This window comes from Panthera tigris, chromosome A1, assembly GCF_018350195.1.
Source record: "Panthera tigris isolate Pti1 chromosome A1, P.tigris_Pti1_mat1.1, whole genome shotgun sequence".
Taxonomy (NCBI): domain Eukaryota; kingdom Metazoa; phylum Chordata; class Mammalia; order Carnivora; family Felidae; genus Panthera; species Panthera tigris.
Window position 1 is genome coordinate 151142325 of NC_056660.1, and position 25793 is coordinate 151168117.

Consider the following 25793-nt stretch of genomic DNA (forward strand, 5'->3'; position numbering starts at 1 on the left):
TCTGTATTATTCCATTATGTTATGTTGCTTCCCAGAGTGCAATGTGCTGCTTCTCTAACTTAGGGATTATTTTCAAATGCATTGACTGTAAGTACTTGGCTCCTATGAAATTAATTTAAAATATAAAGAAGATGTATTGTTCATAATTCTTCATCAAGATTTTGACACAGCAAACTGAAAAGAATTACTAAAGAAAACAGAGCAAAAAAAATGTATAAGAAATGTCTTACACTTGTAGCTTAAGTCATATTTAGGAAGGGTTGGATTGATTCTGTTTCTACTCCCTGGTCTCTCCCTCTAATCTCTTTTCTTCCTTTCTTTTTTTTTTTCCTTTTTATTTATTTATTTATTTATTTATTTATTTATTTATTTATTTATTTAGGTTTAGTATATTAGAGATGAAGCAGTTCCTTGATCTCTACCCATTTATCCTGGATTTGGAAAACTCTGAGTTAGAGCTGTAATTTACTCTCTCACTGCAGGTCGAAATGAAAATGTAAATATGGTATTTTATCTACTATCTATACAGAGCTCTGCTGCTTTGATCCTGCTTCCTTCCCAAATCAGATCCTGGACATGTCCCTAATGCTAGCTTTCTGTTATTAAATGGTGCTGTGCTTTTTATTTTCAAACATGTAAAGTATTTTGATAGTTTTTCACTCAGGTTTATAATTATTTGATTTTGGCATTCATATTTTCTAAATTTTAAAATAAGACCTTTCAATAATACTTAGTTCTTCATGAAGATTTGTGGCAAAATTCTAATTAACAGGTTGAACAACAAAAGAAACCACTGAACACCCACTAGATTTTTTTTTTGGAGGGGGAAAACATTCTATAAAAAAACACTGAACACTATAAGACACACACTGATGAACACCTACTGCTTCATGAAATTCATCCTCACTTAAATTCAGGTCCTTCTCCCCCCACCTCATTGCCTCTATTCTCTCTACATACAAACAAAAGCCCTCATAAGACCAATTTTAATGGCATATACACCATAACATACATTTTGAAAAGACGGTATGTAAAACTAAAACTTGGTTTGTGTTTCAAATAGATGAGATGATAGTTTCTCTGATATCCGAGTTCCATTTTTGTGGCACCACACTAGACAACTTGCTGTTTGTGCCATCCTAATTTAAGGACTATTTTAAAAATATTTCTTCTCTCTGGAAATTATAAAAATATGATTTGCTGAAATTTTTATTGTTGAGTTTTCAAAGAAATGTATTGTTTTTTTCTGCAAATTAACTAGTAATAACTGGAATTGAGCCAGAAATACTCCAAGGAAAGACTTATGATGGTCTATCAGTGACAGCAGTGTTGAGCAAAGGTTTTTTTCTTTTAACATAAAATACATGACAGGTAGTGTTCAGCCATTTTGTAATGTAAGTTCAAGAAGATATCACTTTGGGCTATACTTAGCATAGGTATAAGCATATATACTATAGGTGTACGAATGAGGAAACACTTGCTTATACATTAGTAAGTTTCAGGGGGAAAAAAAGCCTAACAATTTCTACATAAGCAAGGTTTAGTCCATAAAGAGGATAGAAAATATCTTATTTTCTATTCAGTTAACAGGTTTTAGCAGTTTTCTGAATACTTATGAGTAGCTCAGAAATTCATATAAGTTCATGTAATTCACACAGCATCTGTTGTGAAAAAATAAAGTGATAATTTACATCCAATTAAAATATTTTTCATTAGATAAAATGCTTTAATAAACTAACAAACATATAAGAAAATAGTATTCATTGGAAATAAAACAAGTTAATTTTCTACAGAGCATGAAAAAAAATTCAAGATTGGTCACCTAAAAAAAGAAATAAGAGTCCGCGTCTTTTATGTAAAAATTTAATCCACTGAATACTTTTTAAAAAACTGTGTGTCCTTAATGCATTACAAATCATGTAAGTTATTTGAAAGCATGTCTGCTTACTGAGTGCATTCTTATTAAACTACTAAAAAATATATATCTACCAACCTCTTCGTATCATTTCAGGAGTGCTTCCTAAACATAATCACCTTTCATCTTTTAAATGTTTGCCAATTATATTACACGAGGATATATGCAGCCATGGCTTAAAAGGAAGTTAAAGATTGTTTTTTTTTTATTAATTTGTTTTTCTGATATAAGGATTCTTTACCTTTAAAAATAAGCTTATATCCAATTTGGCAGGCAATTATGCAAATGTATTCTGCTAGGGCAGATTCCAATGGTAAAACATAAAATAAACTTAAGAAAAATGGGGGAGTCAAGTAAAGAGAAAGTTGGTGGGTCTTGCTATTTTTTTTTACTTTAAATATTTTTAGGCCTCTTTACCACTGCTGTTGGGTCATTTCTCTTAGCTATACTAAAGAGCCTTTGTCAGTCTGGAGGAGGCAGCCATGTGTCCATGAATGCTTATTTAGTACGGTGAGGACAGATGGCCTGGAATTGCTGAAGAAGACCTTAAGATATATTTAAAAGAGGAAAGGGAAAGAAACAATAAGGGAGGAAATAAATTAGAGAAGAGGCAAATGTGTAGCCAGGAAAACTACCCGCATACACACACACACACACACACACACACACACACACACAAGCACACACACACAAATGAAGGCAAACTATAAAGTGGTAAGTAGGACCTGATTTTTTATAGATATGCTTTTTTTGTAGAAACTTTAATTTTAATTATTGTTGATTTGTTGTCTTTTTAGGAGCAACCTGACAATCATAACCACTGCTGGTTTGGGCTTCATCTGTTTTAGTTGATATATACTGCACTTTTGCTTCTTATAGCATCCAAACTTGAAATATAAATTTTGATTCAGAAAAGCTCAAGGGATTTACTTAAATCAAACTGAATTAAATTGAAATCCCTGACACCCTAAGAGTCAATGCTTTAATACAATTTAAGTCTGTCAAAATTAATTTATCTTGCTTCACATTTAATTTTTTTTCCTGTTATTTTAAGAAAACATACACACTATTGCCCAATCCAAACCTCATGAAGGGCTGGTTCATGCGTCCCGGGAACGGGAGAGGAAGCGAGCATGGAGAATCGATGGGCATGGAGGCATCAGTGGATAACGTTGTTGTTTTTTTCCACATAAACTATGTAAAATGTTGTGAGATGATCAAAAAGTGACATTAGTGGATTTTTATTATGTATTTTTTCTTTCCAAACTATCAAATTAACATTTTCCCATTTTCTTCAGATTTATTCTAGTTCAACCATGCTCTGACTATGCCAGGTAACAGAGGGCTGCTGCTTCAATTGCCAGGTTTGCTAATGCTCATAAAACAAATATTAGATTCCAAATTTCTTATTGCCTTCTGAGTTGTCATGGTTATCAAATGACACCTTCTCTAAATTCTCTCTCACTTTAACTCTTTTCCATGCTTTGTATAAACAGGCTGCTTGAAAATCAAGAAGAAAAAAAAAAAGAAACATCAAGTTTGGGTGCTATAAGAAGCATGAAACACAGAAGGAAAGAAATATTTTGTTAACCACAAATTGAAAGTGGAAAGATTTTATCCAGAAGCATTAAATGTCATTAAACATAAGAAGTCTAAAAAATACCTGCTTTATATAATGGTTCTCTGAACAGGCTCTTGGTAACTTGCAGCCTGCTAAGTGAGTGACTTTCGCATTGTGGTTAGAGCTTTTCTGCAACAACTCCCACCCCCCCCTCCCTCCCCCCAACAACCACCAGTGAAACAGGCAGCGAAGACGCTGGATCATTCTAAAGTAAATATAAGGGATATTTTTTGGATACAGGCACCTTTAAAAATAGAAAGGCAAGAAGATTCATAAACAGAGGCTTTGAAAATGTACAATACTTTTGTCTTACAAAAACATCTGTTGCTCAGATGAGTATTTGGAACACTGAGTGCTTCAGATTACCCCTCAGAAGGTGTGTTGGGTGGTGACTCTCTGTGGACTTGGCCCCAGGGGAGGTCAACCAGACTCTCGGCCTGTTGGCTCAGCAATTTCCCAGTGGTCAGCCAGTCTTGCCATAATCATATGCTGGCGCCCCAAGCCTGTTTCTTAACTGTACTCTGTACCTTCTAATGAAAGCATCCCAAAATATCCCCAACCGCCCAAATTCTGGGGCAGCCATGACCTCAGACTGGACTACTGGACACAGTACGTTTGCTCAGACAGAATGGCTGATAAAAATCTCCCTGCCTTGGTGACTGAAATACTCATTCTCCTTGCTAGTTCTTGTCACGTCACAGCTTATGAATATTTGCATGAATTCCAGGATCTTTGACTTATACCTGATCAGAAAGCTCTAACCCAATGCATGACACTACAATCTCATGTAACTTGGAGCTTTTACAATTAAAAAAAGAAAAAAAATAGGGGTCCAAAGTAATTATAAAATAACTTTTTGCGCTTAAAGCAATATGTAAAGGGCAACAAAAAGTAACATGTGCAAATCAAAAGAGATAATTAACTTGAATGTTATCTGCAAATTGTAGTTTATCTGCTATACAAAATGGGAAATGATTTCACAGTGGATCTACACTCAAGTGGCTGTGGATGAGGGTGTACTATCTCGGACTACATTACCATCTTTTAGGGAAGATTTCAGCTTGAAGGATAATAAAACAAATGAGGATATGCCACTTCTTATGACAAGTTCAAATGGAACAGCAAGCAAGTAACAGCAGGTCTAAATTCAACAGGTGTTCTTTGGGCACCTCATCTTGTCCAGCCTTTGTGTGACCAAGTAACTAAGCGTCTTGTTCAGTGTGGCTTGAACAGGAAAAAAAAATTTAGTTTAACGACCTGTTAAGGAAATAAGCAAAAGATAAAACTTAGGGGAAAAAATGATCTCTATTGTTATTTTGCCATATTTTATATGCATTCTGAAAGCTTTGAAGCCTCTTCAAAATAATGCTCATAGATATCCAGCATAATTCATACAACCTGATTCTTAAAAGTGCCTTCTTTACTTTGATAGTATCAGAGCACACATTTGAACTAGCCTCCCAGTATTAATGCTTTTATTTTCTTATTTCAAGAAAAAAAATTTACTTGTAAAAAAGGAGTAACACAAAACATACCAGCATGGTTTTGTTAAAAATACAAAGCATTATCGTTTATATGATAGTGACTTTCTCCCTACAAGTATGCTTTGTAAACGTGATTGAATGAGATGGAAAAAAATCTTTTATTATCTCAGCTCTCAAAAGCTTTACTGTTTAAGCTACACTTGGTCCTAGGTATAGAAGAATTAAAACCCATCAGGATGTTGTAGAGCAAGCAACTAACAGGCACTAATAAGGATCCTTGCGTGCATTTAAGTACACGTTGGCAAAAATAATTCCTGTATTATTTATTTAAAAATATAATTCTGAAGGCCCAAAGTCTGATGTAGTATTTCTATTACTAACCCATTTCCTTATAAAATTCACATTATTTCCTATCTATGCACTGTACTTTGCTGTGAATCAATAACATTTCCTAAATGTATGCCGACATATTTATACACAGTATTCAAATATATGTGTATAAATGCCTATACTTTTCTCATTGTAGATGTCTTTATACATATGACAATAATTATAGTGCACTTCTCACAACTAGGAAAAAAGCACAAATTCACTGTAACCTAGGAACTCCGTGGGGTTTTGGCTACTTTTATTTTTCTTTCTCTACTGGGGTGGGACAAATCTGGTGGAGTCACAAGCAGTGTTGAAAACAAGTGAAAGTCAATTTTACCTTGCTAATTTTTCGTATGCTTTTTTTCTTTAACTGCAGAGCTTTCTTTTTTCTCTTTTTCTTTTCAGAATCACTTAAAAAATTTTTTTGCAATCTATTTTTTCCCCTAGAAAGTAACCCCTTGTGTCCTACCTTAAGCTCCTCACTGAATGATCTCTTTTTCTTCTAATTATATTTCTTCACCTTGGGAGGGACTCACACTGCTTCAGGATAAGCAACCCAGAAGAGCCTAAGGTCAGGTGTGCCCTAGAATCTAACTCTAGAAATTACAATCACGAATATGAGCAAGAGAGGGGAAAAAAGAGGCAGAATAGGGAATTTGTAATGATATTGAGGCTCATTCTGAGGAATAATTAACCGAACAGCATCCTATGTTACATCACTTGCTTGAAATCTCAGAGGACAGACTAAAGAATTTAGGAAACTGATCTGAATTGGCTTCCTAAAGCCATGAGGTTAACAAATTAGTTGTACTAATGATCAAGCCTCCGAGTTTTATTTCCCAAGTATTTAATGCCCCAGGGTCCAAAAAAATAGAATTTTATTCACAAACCAGCAGAACACACAGAGTAACAATGGCATCTCACACATTAAGGGTACTGAGATTTAAAACATCTATAGAAGAAGAAACAGACTTAATCTGATAGGAGGATTTCGTTCCTCTTAAAAATGGGGTTCAATGAGGGAATTAATGGGGGGCAGACAGAGAGAAGATTTCTAAGATAATCCTTGAGGTAAAAGGGAAAAGTATGGGGACATTTGTGAAATGCAAACTCTTCAGGTAGAGGAATTGTAGGTAGAAAAGGGAGAAACATTAGCAGAGCTTTTAAACCAGATCTTCAGCTGGGCTTTTGTTTAACACATATGCAAATGTGTGCACTGCTTCATTTGAATATTTATTTACTGCATTTGTGAAGGAAATTGGGGGATTATAGCCTCTTCCCAGCTGTGTTTTAGTTAATGACTGGTCAGCCTATTAGCCTGCTCCACTAAACGGATTCTCTGCACAAGCAACACCTTTTTTTACCCTGACTAGAAATTCTTCACATAAACAACAGTGGGGAAAACAGCAAACCAAATCCAGGGAGTTTTACACCAAAAAAGAAAATATTCCCCCAGAATCATTAGAAATAATAAATTTATTTGACAATGGTGACTTTTGCATTTTTATAATAAACAAAGCAAACGTGTTCTAAGATGTTGTAGATGGGAAAGGGGAGTTAGCTAATCAGAATTTCTCTTTCCTTGAGGATGAATTCAGGTTACTGTTCTAAATGGTTTTTCTTTGCCTTCCCTGGTACTTGTGCACTTATTGTCCCCTATGAACACAAACACACACATCATTGAAAATGTCATGAATTACTTGGGCAATTATTAACATTTGACAAATTCATTGGAATGTGAATTTCACAATTTCCCCCATCTCCTTACTGCCAAAAAAACACAGAAGGAGAAAGAGTAAATAACATTTTTCTAGCAACTAAACTCAGTGTACTGTCACTGCTTAAACCAACTTATTTAGAGGCATCAGAACTAGTTATGAGATTAAAGACCTATCAAGACCACATCATGTGTAAGGATTAATGGTGAGCAATCTTTAGGTTAAAAAGCTCTATTGTAACCTACGTCTAGTGTTCTATCATGTATTGATGGTTATGAAGAAAAGTAGCATCTATTTTCTGATAAGTTTAAATGTGTCAATCAATAGAAGAAAATTTATCTTATTCTCCAAATGTCTGTCTTCTTTATATCTTTTCAAATTTTATTCACCCTAGATCCACCCATCCATGTGAGAACATACACTAATTCTAATACAGTCAAAATTAATCCATGGAAATGCAAGAGCCAAATTCTTACCATCAAAATTCTACATTTTTCTGTCTGGATCTAAGAAAAGCCTGAACTTTGATTTTATTAGTGAGATGATCTTTATACATCAAATTTATAAAATACTTATTTACCTAAAGTATTAACACTTAAGAGGATTTGTGTAAACAACTTGTTTCTGCTTGTTTGTATATGTATAGAGTATTCCTGCAAAAAAAGAGACAACCATGGGCGACCTAAGAGCCATGTGGGCATGAAGAACTATCCCTGGAGCAGAATTATCACTTCTCATAGTTGGTAAAGTGAGTATCATACATCAGATTGGCAATTCAAATATTTACAGAACAAAAGCAAATAATAAAGGAAGATGTGCTGTCAGATCTCCAGATATACAGAGAAGTAACAATTAGGTTGATGAAAGAATAGTACACGAATAAATATTCTACCTAAGAAAACTGATTTAGATACTTCATTGCTAAGATCATAGTAGTGCTGCCCATTTTACGTAAAACCATTTAAAAGAGCATAAAGAAGTTTCAGGCACACATGTCATGCCATCCTTCTACATCAGAAGTGAAGGGTGTGCACTTCTCGATGGCATCATTTTTCTGCCTTCATACATGAGTTTCTAAACCATCTCATAAGCTTGTCAGGCATATTTCTTGTTCATTCCTTCTGTGGGGCAGAGGCAGACAGATTGCTGGATCAGATAGTGCAATACGCTGTATACTGCATTTGAAATGTGCCTTTTTTTAAAGCAGCAGATTTATTGATTTTCTTAAGTAGAAAATATGCACCCGGACATTAGACAAACACAGACTAAACACAGACTGAGGAAAAGCTGATAATTTGATTAAACTGACTGAGCTTTTGTTGTCTGTGTTTGGGGAATTTCCAATAATGTGCAAGTGCCAAGCGCCCCTCTTCTTCTGAATTTAACAAATGTAATCCCTAAGCACAATAAATGTTACAATTATACTGTATTTGGAGAATTGTTTTTCTTTAAAAAAATATTTTCATGAGCCCATATATTGCTTAGGTTGAAAGGAAAGTAGGGTGAAAAGCTTGCCTTGCTGAAAACAGAGGACTTTACTCAGAAAGGGGTATTAGCTAAGCAAAAAAGCATTCATTCTAAGGAAATATTTTCTTTCTATCTACCTACCCACCTATCAAGATTACTGAGGTATAATTGATTAGATGTAATATGCTCAATTTGGGGGTCAAATTGGGTTCAATATTTGAGGTTTATAATGCTTCACAGTGTCATTTCACATGTCTTAGAGGACAGTTTGGTTGTCTCAAAATGTCGAAAAGTTCTGGTTATTTAATTTAACCTTGTGAATACCTGCAATGAACTTCCTGGCAGGAGGGTGTGTGTGTGTGTGTGTGTGTGTGTGTGTGTGTGTGTGTGTGTGTGTGTTTGTCTAACTGGGATGAGGGAATAATAGCTCAAATTATGTGAGGATTACTGACTTTCATGAATTAGTTGAACCAGACCTTGTGAACTTGAACACTATACACCTCTGAACTGTCCTTATACCATTTTGGTCATGTAGACGATGATACTGAGAAAATCGAATTCCCTAATCTTCTGCAAGGACCATGCTATAAAATAACCATTTCTGGCTGCTTAACCATGAAGACTTTCACCTTTATTATTTTCTATGCCTATACTTACTAGGTTTTTAAGCATTCATGTTGCTCCTCACCTTCTATTAACCATTCCTTTCAATGATATTTTGTTCCTTCTTTTCCACTAGCTGAATCCTCAGAATTTTATGTGTTGTTATAATGACATTTCCCCTCCTGCTAGTTTTTGCCCACTCCAGTTCATCTTGGATATTTTTTCTACAACTCTGAACTCCAGCTAATTTAGCTAATACGTTTGAATACGTTTGAGTACAACTCTTCGCAAGTCTGTTGTGCTTCTATTTCAACTCTGGGTTCTTTTCTTCGGCCTGTGCCATATATATATATATATATATATATATATATATATATATATGGCACATATATATATACACACACACACATATGTACATACATATACATACAAATACATATATACATACATATACATATGTGTGTATATATATACACACACACACATATATATGTATACACACACACACATATATGTATGTATGTGTGTGTGTGTGTGTGTGTGTGTGTGTGTGTGTGTCTTCCTAAGCATAGGCTTAGATCCCAAATAGGTAATCATTATGGGTAAGCAGGTATAATCATAACCTAGAAGGTCACCATTTAGCAACTTCTCATCACTGATGGGACAAACTATTAGCAAGATCACCTCAGTTTTGTTTTTAGTTGTTTATTAAAATGAATTTCAATTACAGACTCTACTGTTCTTTTTAAATTTCCTTTAAGTCAAGGAAATTTATGTACAAATTAAAGTAACACTGAAATTTAAAATCATTTTACCTTCCTTGTATTAATATAGGAATTTATTTAATGATTCATCTCAGCTGGACTGAGCAGGTTTAAACAGAGGCATATAGGAGATAGGTTTAAAGATAATTTAAATCTATCTTTTTTCTGACTTGCCTTTCTGCCTTTTTCAAGTATATGACAAAGATAATTTCCACTAACTTTTTTTTTTATCCTGCATGAACTCATAAGGGAAAATAGCATCGTAAAAAAATTGCAGGGGTGCCTGGGTGGTTCATTTGGTTAAGCATCCGACTCCAACTCAGGTCATGATTTCACAGTTCAGAGGTTCGAGCCCCGAGTCAGGTTTTATACTGACAGCTCTGAGCCTGCTTCAGATTCTGTCTCTCTCTCATTCTCAAAAATAAACCAATAAACATTTTTTTTAAACTACAGTTTTTGGAGGACATTTTATAGTTGTGTGAAGCTTATCCCATTAACTTCCAAAGGCAATTGAAACATATTCCATCTCATTCCATCATTTATAATTTTAGCATTTAGAGACTGTGTGTGTGTGTGTGTGTGTGTGTGTGTGTGTGTACATACACACACACACACACACATATATAAATTTAATTATGTAAAAATATATAAATATAAATTATATAATAAATAATATATAAATTATATAATAAATAATTTGGGGATGCTAAGAACTAAATCATATGTAACAAAATAATTATGGCTCATTTTAATCTGACATACATTTTCCTGCTCTTTTAATCTGCTCTTTTAAAAAGGACCGGTGAGGGGAAGAAGGTATTTTCACTATTAAATACAACAATCAGCTGCTCAATATTAAGGCAATAATTTTCTTTAGAGAAGTCAGCCTATGAGGTCCAATGACTAGAAGTCAGGAAACCCTGGGGTGCCTGGATGGCTCAGTTGGTTGAGCGTCAGACTTGGGGTCAGGTCATGATCTCACAGTTTGTGAGTCCAAGCCCCAGGTCAGGCTCTGGGCTGACAGCTCGGAGCCTGGAGACTGCTTCAGATTCTGTGTCTCCCTCTCTCTCTGCCCTCTGCCCTTGCTCACGCTCTCTCTCAAAAAATAAACAAACAAACAAACAAACACTGGGGCCCTTGGGTGGCTCAGCTGATTAAGTCTCCGACTTCACCTCAGGCCATGATCTCATGGTTCATGAATTCAAGAACCTTGTCAGGCTCTGTGCTGACAGCTCAGAGCCTGGAGCCTGCTTCAGATTCTCTGTCTCCCTCTCTCTCTGCCCTCCCCCACTCACACTTTTTCTCTCTCTCAAAAATAAACATTAAAAAAATTTAAAAAATGAACATTAAAAAATTTTTAAGAAACCAGGAAACCTATATTCATCTTGTAATTCTGTCTTGAGCAACTTACTTACCTTTTCTCAGTCTCTGTTTCCTCATATGCAAAATCACAGTTAGAATAAATATCCCTCACCCCTAAAGAATTTAAAGGTATTTACTATTTAATATATAAGTTCTGTGGATTTTTATTTTCTCTTTGTGAAAACATTTTTTTGGCAATGATGAGAATCTTTGTAATCAGGGCTTCACTACATTTTCGGGTGTCTAGTAAGTGAATCAAACTTCTACAACCCACACTTCATGAAACCCTAATTCAAATCAAGAAATGTGCCGTGGGTGGTGTAGGTGAGCGCTCACAGCACACAGGAAGCTTTACCGGAAGGTATCAACTGAAAGGAAACACACATGGAAATATCCTGTCACCCATACTGAAACCTTGTGCAGCCAAGCGAGGCCCTTTATGGAATCTCCCAAGCATGGCCACCCACAGGTGCCGTCACATCAGCCAGCTTCTCTTATCTCTTTAAAAAAATTTACTAAATACAGACTTCTATGATGTGTGTTTTGCTGAGGATCCGTCATCCATATATCTTCAAATGATGACTTGTTTTACAAGGTTTTAATGCATTTTTTAACCAAAAGCTTTCTACAGTACTTAAACTTTCTTGAACTTCAGTGGAATTCATGGAAAAGAAAGACTTTGTAATCTCTATTAAGGAAATTAGTTTTGAGTATAATGATGTTATTTCCCATCTTTAAATAGAAAAAAAAACCTGGCCTTATATAAAGTTTATTAAATTATTTTTTAAAGTAGCAGAAAGCATTTATTCTATTAATATAATCTTATCTCTCACCAAAAATAATTATTAAATATAGGCTTTTTAATTTGTATTGTTTTCATGGGATGAACTATACACTTTGGATATATTATGACATTTAGTAACTGGACTATAATTCCACTACAGATTAAATATGACCAAATTTTATCCACATTCTATTTTTAAAAGCTATTTCTCTATTCAAAATGTTATTCCTGATGCAGGTACATACAGACATGCAAACAAAACTACAGTTACCCATTTTACATGCAAACATGGAGGTTTTTAAAAAACAGAAGGATGTAACAGCCCATATCATGTCATGCTACCAACCAAATGTATTAAAAAAACTAAAGGCTTCTTCCTGTAACCATTAACAATATTGTAATTGTTTTAAATGGTCACATAAAAAATGACACCTAGTGATAAAAAATGAGAATTTTTCTTAGTACTGTAATCATTCTATTTTGTATTTATTCAAAAGATATTTATCAAGACTTCATCTGCATTATTTGTACAGATATTTATGAAGCCATACAATTTGATTTTGTGGTGAGAAGGAGAATGATATAAACAAGATCTGATTCTAGACACAAACATATTGTTAATATATCAGATGAGATAAGGGGGGGTAGAAATTACTATAGCCCTGTTGAATCTTACTATTGAATCTGGTAAGGCATTTACGTTTAAAAACACGTGCACGCATGCATGTGACTATGAGACATTTGGTAAGTAGCAACAGGGAAAATTTCAACTGAGATTGACATGTGGGTTGCCCCTTGAAGGAAAGAACATGTCAACATGTTGGAAAAGTGGGGAAGCTTCTTGACCACAGGAAGGTAGAAGCATCACCAAGATGTTTTTAACCGAATTCATTCAACAGTGGTCAATTTTGATCTAGTTGTAATAGTGCAGGGTGATTGAAGGGGAATTCTAGGTAGTGCATCATAAAAATGAGGTATAGCCTAATTTGTAGAAGGCCTTGAAAGTCAAGGTAATGATGCCTCAGGGTTTGATAGGCAATGAGGACTCATTAATGAGAATAAAGGTAAAAAAGAAAAGGAGTGGCTTACAGTGATGAATTTGGCAACCAGACAGAATAAGCAAGAGAAGATGATCAGAAAGGCAATGTAAAATAAGAGTCGAAACACAATAATGAAAATAAAAATGAAACGAAAGTATTGAGTGCAAGAGAAATTCCAAGAAAATCAGAAATGTTGATGACCAATAGGTACATGTGAATTGGGGAGAATGGAGGGACAGTGAAGAGGTCTGAGTTTAGATTATTGGCTAAGAGATAAAACTACTAACACAAAATATGGGGATGGCTACAAAAGAGGACAAATAATGGTGAAATCAGCTACACACACACTGTCTAGGACATATCCAAATGGTAACTTGAAAAGTAAGTCAACTGCATCAGTGTGATTATGATGCAGGATAGCAGGTCAAACCTCAACTTTTTTAAACACTGAATAAGTAGTTTCAAGTGTTAAATGAAATGAAATGAAATGAAATGAAATGGTCAGATCATGAATCAGCTTAGAGGGCTGTAAAAACAATTGTTTTAGTTATTTCACTGTTCAGTTACCAATCAGCAACTTCATGCCTCCTTCCTCCCTGCCCCATAAGCTCACATACTCCCTTTTCAGGCCTGATCCTAGGAGAGGATCTTAAGGTCTGGAGCTGCAAAATTAGAATACAGAAAAAGAAATGGATGTCATATTCACAAAGGTAAAAATAAAACTTTTGGAAGTGGATGGTGTCACTAAAAACAGAGGGAATAGGGAGGAAAGGGAAATGGTCTTAAGGGAAGTGCTTAGAATTAGGTTTGCAGAGGAAGTGGAAAAAATGAGAGGAGGCCCAGTAAAAGGCACTGGAGGAGAATCTGGGGAGAAAGGGTCAGGAAAGCTGAGTTTCCTGGAAAGCACAAAGGAGAAATGGTCAAGAAATCTGAAATGTTGCTGGGAGATTAATGCAGAGATTTCTGAGGAAAAGAGATGGAACCAAAGAGATGATATCACAAAAAGGTTAAATCAAAGCAAGATTTTCAGAGTTACTAAACAGGAGACTCAGAGACCATATTGACTAAAGGTAAGTGGGGAAAGGTGAGCACTAGGTGGGGAGGAGATGGGTGGATAGGAGAGGTTAAAGTTGCCTAAAGAAAGATTAAAAAAAAAACAGTAGAGAGAAAAGGTCAGAATTTGTGTCAGACTGCTAATTGTGCATAACACTTAATTGGAGTAGTCTGGAGGGACTTCTTTTGGGAATAAAGGAGATTTTGATTAAACTAATGTAATGTATAGAGCTAATCAAACTCAAGTCTACAGTTGTAATGTCAAAATGTCTTATAGCATAGAATCTTGGTGATCAATGTTTATTCGTTGTATTGAAAACCTTTCCAACAAGCTGATTAAATCAGGTCTCAAAGTTTCAAACAAGTCTGCTATGGACCGAACTGGGTACCATCACTCCCCACCCCCCCATTCATATTTTGAAGCCCTAAGTCCAAGGTGATGGCATTTGAAGATGGAGCCTCTGAGAGGTATTTAGATAATTATGTTTAAATTAGGTCCTGAGGGTCATAAGGGTAGTGCCTTCGTGATGGTATTAGTGCCCTTCTAAGAACAGACACCAGAGTCTGAATCTCTCTTCTGCACCATGAGAAGGCACCGAGAGAAGGTGACCATGTGTGAGTCAAGAAGAGAGCTCTCACCTGAAACTGATCAAGCTGGCACCCAGATCTCAGATTTCTAGCCTCCAGAAATGTGGGAAAATAAATTTCTTGTTTAAGCTACCCAGTCTATGGCATTTTGTTATGGCAGCCTGAATTAATTATGACACAGTGATTTTTACCCCTAATTTGGGGTATTAATAGTATAATATTTAATTTCAGTCTAATTTAAGAATATGGAACTTTATGAAACAAAATGGAATCCTCTTATTCACAAAGTTTGAATATAAATTTAGTAATGGAAAAACAAAAAAATGAAAGAAGAAACGAAGAAAGGAAGGAGCAAAGAAATAGTCATTTGGAAAATGTTTAAACATCTTGCAAATATCTTCAAGTAGAATAGCTAAGAACAGTAACTACTGAATTCTATCTTTTACTGTATTCCTAGTGCCTTCTCTAGCTATCCCATTTAATCCTCACAAGAATCTGTTTAGGTAGGCAAAACACTAGAGCTACCCACCTTTCATAAGGAAAAAAAAATGCCCAGGGAACTAAAAAAAAACCTTGCCCAATATTACCCATATTCCAGTAAAGGAGCTAGGATCATGCCTCTCCATTATCCATATGCTTTGAAGATTTACTTCAATAAAAAATGATTCTAATTTTCTTACTTTTATATCAAGCTACACTCACAAAAAATATTCCATGTTAACATTTACTTACTACCTTTCTGTCTCAAAATGGAGATAGTGAAGCAGCAGGGATAGAGACTAATGCAAACATGAAATGTATAGGACAAGGTTTAGATTTTACATTTTCAAAGCTATGTTCATTGCAGCATTATTCACAATAGCCAACATATGGAAACAACTTAAATGTCCTTCAACAGATGAATGGATATATATGATATCTACTTATCCACCTCCTTTCCTCCCTCCCTCTCTCCCTCCACACAATGGAATTTTATTCGTTCCTAAAAAAGAAGAAAAGTCTGTCATTTGCAACATGGATGGAGCTGGAGGACACGATGCTAAATGAATTAAGCAAGACACAGAAATATAAATACTGTATGACTTCACTTATGTGTGGAATCAAAAATTGTCAAACTCATACATGCAGACAGTAGGATGGTGGTTGCCCGGGGCTGTGGGAAACAGAAATGGGGAGATACTGGTGAAAGGAAACAAAGTTTCAATTACGAAAGATGAGAAAGTTCTGGAGATCTAATAAAGCATGGTGATGGTAGTTAATACTACAGATATACTTGAAATTTTCCAAGAAGATAGATCTTAAATCTCACCACACTCACACAAGAGGTGACAGATATATTGGTTGGTTTGGGGTGATCATTTCACAAGGTAAACATTTATCAAAAACATCAAGTTGTATGCCTTAAAATATACAGTTTGTATATGTCCATAACCCAATAAGTCTGTTAAAACTGTTTTCCAAACTGTCCATTGTTTATTAAACTGTACTTATTTTTTTAACCCACACAAAAGTTCAGCAAAGAGCTAGTTTCTTGGTCAATCCAAGTGAAAATGAAGAACTCTTAACCTTAAGAATGTCTCTTCTTTCTTAATTGCAAGTTTTTAAAAAGCTGTCTATCCCCAATTAGTTGTAACTTTCAAACTTGGATTTTTAAAAAGAAAAGGGAAATACAATAATCTTCTAAGTGTAAATCTACAGTTTAGATGCACTGTCATTTCACAGAGCAAGTAAGAAGCTCCTACTCTATCTAGGCCAGGCAGTTTTACACTTAGTTGTTTTTAATAATGAAAGATAATTCAACCCCCCTCCTCTCTTGGCTAAAGCAGTGCTTGAGCTAGGTGGCCTGTGCCTTATTTAGACCAGCACATCATGTGACTATAAGATCCTGGAAGATTTCCTGGGGCCCAGGGTTGTGGAGGCAAGTAAAATTTTACTAGGTGGCCTTTGGGGGAATCTATGGTTTTATACTTTTCCAGTAGTTGAAGAGCAATAGGCAGTGACTTGATCTTGCTAAAGACCTTGCCCAGTGGTCTGTTAGCATGAGGGTGTGTCTAGGGAAGAACCACCCAACTCTGCCAGAGGCCAGCAGGCATTCATGTGGTGTATCAAGATCATCCCTATGACTGTCACTGAGGAAGCAGCATTTAAACTCTTAAAATATCTCGTGCAAAACTAAAAGGAAATCGTACCAAGTATGGCTTCTGGGAGCGAGGTACACAGCTGCTAAAGACAGGAAATTTAAATTAAAGCTGCTTCCCCCCCAACCCCCCAATTAGATTCCTTTTTATATATTTTTTCAGGTCCCATGATAATATAAGATGAATGCAGAGCACCAGAGAGATTTCTGAATTTTTCTATTTTCTAAGCAGTCTAATCCAGCGCACCTCAAATTTTCCATTGGTGGTTGATCTGACGATGTAAGAAGGAATAGGTTGGTGGTTTGAAGAAAAAAGAAGGGGAGCCAGAAAACTTCCAACTGCTTACAATTTACAGTTGGCCAAGCAGTAAACATAACTTATAGACCTGCTAGCCTCCTTACCCTGGCCATTTTTATCTTCCTTTCTCCATGAGCTGCTCAAAGCCATACCCCAAAGTACTCTGACACAAAACCATTGGAGGGTGTGGTCTCTGCTTGTACTGGGCAATGAATAGGGAAGCTATTTATTTCTGGGGCATCTCTGTTCAGTGACTCATGTTTGGACTGGAAAATTGGCCACAGCTTTCTAGCAGCTCTTTCCTGCCAGCTAACCTGGCATTCTACCCAGTGCTTCCACTGCCCCTCCCCCTTTCTCCTTGCCCAGTCTGCTTTTATATTCCTAGAGCCCCCACTTAATAATAGTCATTGTTCCACGTTAACCTTGAGGATCTGGGAGGAAGGACAGTGAAGGGCGTAGCTGTATGCTATAATGAGCATTTGGCGCTATAGCAGGTGGAAAAGGCTTTGGGGATCTGGGCAGATTAGGAGGAGAGGGGGCTCTAGCAGATGTTGAAGCAAGATGATGTATTGCTGCTCACTCTGGGATTCAGACAATACCAGTGCAAAAGTGGAACAGGGAAAAGGGGGAAAAATTGATCCGTTTTGATACAAACTGGGCTAGAAACCAGACACACTTGAAAGTGAGCTTTTAAAGAAGACAAATTTGTTTCCAGGCACTGGGTTTTTCGTTTGTCCATTTTTTCCCCCTAACAGCAGATCAATTGCCAAATTGTTCTTTTAATTTGAATGTTAACTACATCCAAGGCTTGACTTATTTTCCATTAGCTGAAGGCTCTTATTAATCTGACTTCTTTGTAGTAAAAGAAAAATAGAAATAGATGTATCAAAAATTCCATTTTCCTCTGTTTTCAGAACTGAGAAGCCATAAAAAGCAGAGGTGAATGACATTTAATTAATATTGGTTTTACCATTTGAAGAAATATATATTTAATGATATTCTTTTGCTTTGTACTAGGCTACTGAATAATTTAAAAAGTTGATAAAAACAAATGTTCTATTCACTTTACAAAGAAGAATAAGAATGAAATTTAATCTTAGTTTTTTGCTAACTATTCCCAGTTCTAATTTCTAATATGTATTTCAATGTGTTTTGTGAAATTCTAGAAAGAGACATAAAGATAAATTACCTACTGCACTATATGTTTTGCATAATTATTCATATATATTTGCACATACACATACACCCACACACATATGTATACACATATATACACATACATGTATATAAGCATATAACATATTCTGAATGTGGATGGACAGATGGTACACAAGAGCTAATCAAATGTAACAACAACAACAAGAACAAATCATGATCCTCAAATGTTGACAGCACTGGTGAAGACAGTTATAGCCAAATGTATTTTAAGGAATATTATATACAGAGAGTTGAAATGGTAAAAATTATTTCTAGAAGTTTTAGCTCTTGCCTTTTCCCCAGTACACAATACATGTATTCTATTAAATCAGTTTGGGTAAAAAGGGGACTAAAACCTGTCTAGATTTCACTCAAATCAAGGATGACAATAAGAATCTAGAAATTATAACCTCTAAACTGTGTCTACTTAGGCTGCATTGTTTATGACTTGATTGATTTAGGGGCCATCTATATGACTGGAAAACTATCATATGGAAAGCAAAGAAAAAATTATGAGAAGACATTATCAGAATGTTATATTCGTCAAGGTTCTCCAGAGAAACAGAGCCAAGAGATCATTTGCTTGTTTATTATAGCAATTGGCTCACTGATTTTGGAAACCAAGAATTGCCTTGATCTTCCCAGTGAAAGCTTAAGAACCAGGACAGCCAGTGGTATAATTCAGTCTGAGCTGGAAGGCCTGAGAACCATGTTCCAAAAGAGAGCATCTGAGAAGGAATAGCCAGAGAGTGAGTAGTCCCAAAGACCAAGCAAGAAGTGTCAAATCTCCTCTGACTCCAGCCTAGTTGTCATGTGGTGTCCTTCTTGCCATATCTTGCTGGTTTCAAGAGTCACTAAGGCCAGGCAAGATTCAAAAGATAAGGGAAAACGTTCTAAAACTTGATGAGGGGTGGTGAGGTCACACTGCAGAGGAGCATGTGGGATAGGACACTATGGTTGCAGCCATCTTTGGAAAACTCAATGTGCAACAAGTTTTTCTTACAACATATTACAGTCGGTTCTTGTATTTTTTAAGCCAGTTTTACTATTCACAATTTCTGAAAATTAAAAAAAAATGTGCATGTAAGTATAAAAAAACATAATTAAAAATATATAAATATCTGTAGATTTCCAAAGCACTGCTGGTTGGTTGTGGTTATTATAGTGTATTTTCTTAAAATCTGATCAGTTTGAATCCATTTTTTCTACTCAATAGATGTGAACATTGGGAAATTTTATAAAACCCCCGGAGCCTCAATTTTTTTCATCTGAAAAATGAAAATATGAATATAATTCCATCTACAAAATGAAAATAATACATACTTTATACAATTACTAGGGTTAAGTGGTATATTACAATGAAACCAAACAACTTTCAGGATCTCAAAAATGTTTGTTGCCTCTATGGGTGTAGGCATTGTCTGTGACTATAGAAATAGGAATCAAGACATTTCTCAATTAATCTCAACAACTGTATTATATGATATGATTGTGATGAATGTTCTAAAGTAATAAAATGCTTTATTTTTTACTTAATAATAGTAAAATTTTGATGTTAATTTTTTCTAGCATTTATTGAAGCCTCCAACACTAAGTAAAATGAATCTCCAAATCATGTGGTTCCTTGTATACAGACATCATTGTTACCTCCAGAGCTATTAAGTCAACATTCACCCACTCCTTGTGGTAAGGAGAAATTAAGCTATGCGAGAAAGATTAGGAGAGATTAAAATGATAGCGCCAACAGAGACAAGAAAAGTCCATTCACCTGTTCATTCATTCAACAAATACTCATCTGAGTGACTATTGTAATACAGATTCTATGGTAGACAGTTAAGATATGAAGATGATGATGACACCATCCCTGCCTTAGAGAAACTCTCCTTCCCTAAGGAAAAGTGACATATTAAGAGACATTTCTACATCGAAACTTAGGAGTAGTAATATGCATACATCTTTTTGGGTGGTAAAGGATTCCTGAAGGAGGGGATGCAGAAGTTTTGTCTCAAGGACAATTATGAATTAGCTTGATGAAATCAAGTAAGTGAGAGAACTGGGAAAACATATTCACAAAACTTCCCTTGAATGTTTATTCTGAACTTATACTATGTGGCTAAATAAACTTCACAGAGCATGTGGTGGAGGTTTTGCCCCTTTCATCCTTGGAGGAGGAGTTTGTTGTCCAGATGCTGGGCATGCTACTGGAAGATAAACGTTAGCTGTGGGGGGGACCTTCAAGAAATTGCCTCATCTGGACAGGGCTGCCTCATCCAAGGCCACACCTTGTCTGAGAGGCTAACATCCCAAGATGTTTGGGTGCAAAGACTTGGCCATTGTGGAATCCACATGAGGCAACAATGAAGGGCCAGTTTAGCTCCAGAGCTTCCAGTGGGGTCAACCGAGGTTGACATGGAGCCTGTGATACAGCTGGAAGTTCTCCCTCTGCTCCCTTTCTCTTTCACAGGTGTTGATCCTAAGGGCCCTTCTCAGTAAATATCCTGCACTGCTGTCTCAGAGTCTATTTTCTGAGAAACACAACCTGTGACAGTATGATAAGCAGAAAGAATTTTAAGGAATTGTGAATTTATCTTTGTCCATTTGATCCCTTTAATATGGGCATTTCTCCCACTTTATGTTTTTAACAGACTGCTCAAATATTAGTCACATCAGTCTGCGTTGTAAAAATAATTACTCAAATTTGGTTGAAAAATATTACTTAGAAAGCATAGCATAAAGCTGGGTTTTAGTCATGAATTTCTCATCCATTTATCATTTGATCATATTTTTGGATAACTGCTTGCCAAAGCTAAAAATTTTAATCAGAGCCATTTTTGAGTAGGAAAAGCAGAAAGGATGCCTTTGAAAGCAATAATTCCTTTTTTGTTTCTTTTTACTTTTATACAATTTAAAAATAGTCAACTGGATTTTTAAATTTTAAATTGATAAATAAAAATGCATTTGATACTCGCCAAGTTGACTCATATTTTATAGATGAAATTAGATTAATTAAGATACTACAAATTGCGTGAAGTTATTTATTTTACTCTTCTGTTGAATAGCAAATATTAGCTTTGGTTACACAATGATCATAAGAAATAATTATCTTGAGAGGTTTCACAATATCATTATGATAATTTGTTATATTGCATTTACATAACATTTTAAATTATTTTATAGTCTTAGAGCCCAATCTTGCCATGCATACTCACAAACAGGGTTTGTCTCTTGATGCATGTATGTACGTATTTTTTCTGAATACAGTGATTAAAAAAAAAACAGTGAAAAAAAAAAACACAGCTCTTTCACTTTGCTCTCTTTACTTCAGCTAATATTGATGTGGCCCCCATATTTCCTCCATTCTTTGCTCCATTCCTTTCTATAAACCATGTGAAAGATAACAATAACAATGATACCAATAACAGTTAATATTTGTTGCACTGATACTATACGCTTGTCATCGTTCTAAATTCCTTCATGTACGTCAATTTATTTAATTCTCATAACAAAATTTTGGCTATTATTTTCCCTATGTTAAAGATGAGAGATGACCCTTACCTAGAATGGGACAGAACCACTGAAAGAATACTGTACATTATGATTGCTTTCACTTTAGGAGTCAAATATAATTTCTTCCTGTTAATCAAATGAGAGGCATGGCCTATATGTTCATTAGGAGTGGTGGGGGAAAAAAACAGAGCATTAATGTAAGTGTATCAAACTCTTCTGAATATAATGCAAGGAATTCAGAAACAAAGAAACAGAAACACAAGAAAACAGGTGGGTCTTTCTTTAGATATATTTAATAGGAAGTAAAGTTATAGATGTGTATGTGGGGGGGAAGGTTGCTGAAAAACAGGGAATTTACCAAATTGTCCAGTGTCTGTACGTGGGTGCTGGAAAATGTCATATTTTCTCTTCGAATTTCTGTATTTTCCAGTTTTCTATAATGAGTATGTCTTACTTATGTATTTGAAATATTAATATGGAGGAGTTTTAAATGCTAAAATTCTATTTTCATAAAAATCTACTATTATAACAAGTGTGCCTTGTCCCCTTACTTCTCAAGAGTAACTCACTTCTTTCACTGTACAATCATAGGGCTATGTGTGTGCTACATACACAGTGAGGAAGAATGACTGAACGAATCCTCCAAAATCATCTTTATCAAATTCTGAATGTGGCAGGGAAGGTCAGGCCACGTATGCTCCCACATGCTTTCACAGTTATGAATATTGTAATTGGGAAGTTAATGTGGCTAATATTACTAATTTACATAGGAGGGCCTCATTATAATGCCATCCTCATTCTTTGTGTTAGTATTTTCTGAAGCAATATGCACAGGGTGCGTGTGCCAGGCACACAGGGACTAGAGCATTGAGCAAGAGCAAAATGGTCCTAACCTGAATGAGGTATAGGCAGGGGCGGAGGACCCAGCTTTGTTCCAGAATATCATTCAGATCACTTGACGTTTTATTTTATTTAAGGATGGTAAAATTTCATGTTATATTAAATTTAATGTCATAACTGATTTTCTGGGAAGATATTGGTTAATAAATAGTAAGAATTCAAGTAATCAACTGATTTAAGCTTTGCTTAGCACACTACCGCTGACTTCACAAGCAAAGCCAAGTGCAGAAAGGAAGTTTTAGATACAGGTGGAGTTGATGATTCTTCTCATTTTGTGGAAAATATGAACAGCTAATTATTTACATATTGATAACTAGTAAAACCTCTCACTCTGGGGCACCTTGGTGGCTCAGTCAGTTAAGTGCTGGACTTCAGCTTAGGTCATGATCTCATGGTTCATGGGTTTCAGCCCCGCGCTGGGCTCTGTGCTGACAGCTCAGAGTCTGGAGCTTGCTTCAGATTCTGTGTCTTCCTCTCTCTCTGCCCCTCCCGTGCTCACAATCTGTCTCCCTGTCTCTGTCTCTGTTTAATAGACATCAAAAAAATTAAAAACAAAACAAAACCTCTCACTTTGCCCATTGTATACACTTCTGAACTTGATGACAAAAACTTTATAGTAACTTTAAACTTTGAGTTTTTTGTTTTCTTGCAAAAAATGCTTCTGGTCTGTTATCATTTTTAAATGTCAAACTTTTAATGAATTTCATCTACGTATACCAATGGGCATAAAAGTCTACTCTGAAATATTTACCGTCATTTTGAATTTATTCAAAAGTCACTGTGAACATGTGTACATTTTTTTATACCTAAGGGGATGTTATTGGTGAGATGATCTCTTGTGTGTCAATACCTTGAGGATAGGGACTTTTTCAGGCTTGCCTCTAGCAAGTCCTAAGTGCCTGGGAACATATAATAAATATTTGATGATTAATATTTGATGGGAAGATGTTAGAATAAGAGGAAAAACCAGATTCTTAACCAAAGAAATTATACTTACTATGTTCTCATTTGTATACTATAAAAAACATTTTAGATAGCAATTAATTTTTATTATTAGTACAAATAATTTTCTGTACCATATACATATGACTGAAAACTTAGAAATAATAAAAATTTGCACTATATATGTAGAGAAAGAATAAAATAATAAAATTTTCACTCTCTCATACAGAAATAACTACTATTTGACATCATTTACCTTGTATACTTTTACAGTGTTAAGGTTATCTAATAGATTCACTTTTGAATCTCACTTTTAACTAAATATTATATCCATTAGAATGTTCAATGACACTACCTATATATGTCTTGAAAACATCTGAAAAACTACAATTATTTAGGTTATCTAAAATTTGGGGCTTTATTTATAGTTGCAATTTGCCATCATTTCTTGAGACTTTGCTATGTCAGTTACCATGTCCTTTTATAACAAATCTATAATGTTAGGTAAATTGTCTTCAATTTCAGATCAAAGATTTCAGTTACAAGAGTTTAAACATTTGTCTCAAGCTAAATGCTACTTTATGGAGGAGGCAGGATTTAAAGACAGGTTTGATTTGACTCCCAAGCTCACCTGTTAACCACTTTGCTTTTTTGGACCCACATTAGATGTGCCATCTTGATACATATCTTTGTGGTATGGCTTTGTGCACTTTTGGAAAATAGCCTTACCTATATTCTCAGAAGTAGAATTAGAGAGTCAAAGGCATGAACACTTTTTGAAGCTTTTAATATGTTTGTCCAAATTATTTTCCATATGTATTATAATCAAATTTACATTGCTATCAGAATTCAGGGGATCTTAGGGGCGCCTGGGTGGCGCAGTCGGTTAAGCGTCCGACTTCAGCCAGGTCACGATCTCACGGTCCGTGAGTTCGAGCCCCGCGTCAGGCTCTGGGCTGATGGCTCGGAGCCTGGAGCCTGTTTCCGATTCTGTGTCTTCCTCTCTCTCTGCCCCTCCCCCGTTCATGCTCTGTCTCTCTCTGTCTCAAAAATAAATAAAAAAACGTTGAAAAAAAAAAATTAAAAAAAAAAAAAAGAATTCAGGGGATCTTAGTCTTTATTTAATAGTTATTATATAGATAGGCCAAAATGTATTTTATGGATTTAATGTCCATGTTTTTATTTTAGCTACAACAACCATCTTTTAATTTATTAACTAGATATTTGTGTTACTTCTTATGTGAATGCTCTGTTACACTGCTTAGCTTATCACTTAGGTATTAGTGTTAATCTTACTGATAAACTCTCGAGACATTTAGGATGTTATGCATGACTGACACGTTTTTGAACAAACTTTTACTTATCCATTCCTCAGTGTCACGGTTTGGGCGTTTTATACTTGGTCCTCACAATTATCTTTAGAGATGAGTCCAGTTATTATCTTGTTTGTAGAGATGAGGAAATCTGAGTACACAGAGAGAGTATTTTCCCCAGCTCATCAAGCTAGTTAAGTAAGGAAGTCAAACTCTGGCAGGCTGGTTCGAGGAATCATGCTTTTATACTTTGTATGTGTTATAAGTATTCCCCAAACTTCACATTTTCGATTTTATTATTACATACGTTAAAAATTGGGTTTCATATAATCAAATCCATTGATATATACCTTCTTTAGTAGGTATAGCAATTTTTTACAAATATATCCCAAGGAAATTAAACAACTATACAAAGTGCTTGGTAGGTATGTTTATCATGATATTGTTTAGAAGAGAAAAACAACTGGAAGCATCTTAAACGTTCAACAACTAAGAGGTGAACAAATATATTATGATACATTAATACACAGACCTAGCACTGCCATTAAAAATAATGGGGAATCTAGATCTGCTGACAGAATATGGTCATGGCATACTGGTAAATATAAAGGTAAATTTTGGAAATACGAACTATGTTTAAAAACATGTGAATTACATTTTTACCTAAACCTATTATTATATTAGTAACAATTTCTCTTGGCTGATTATCTCTTCTTTTAAACATCCTA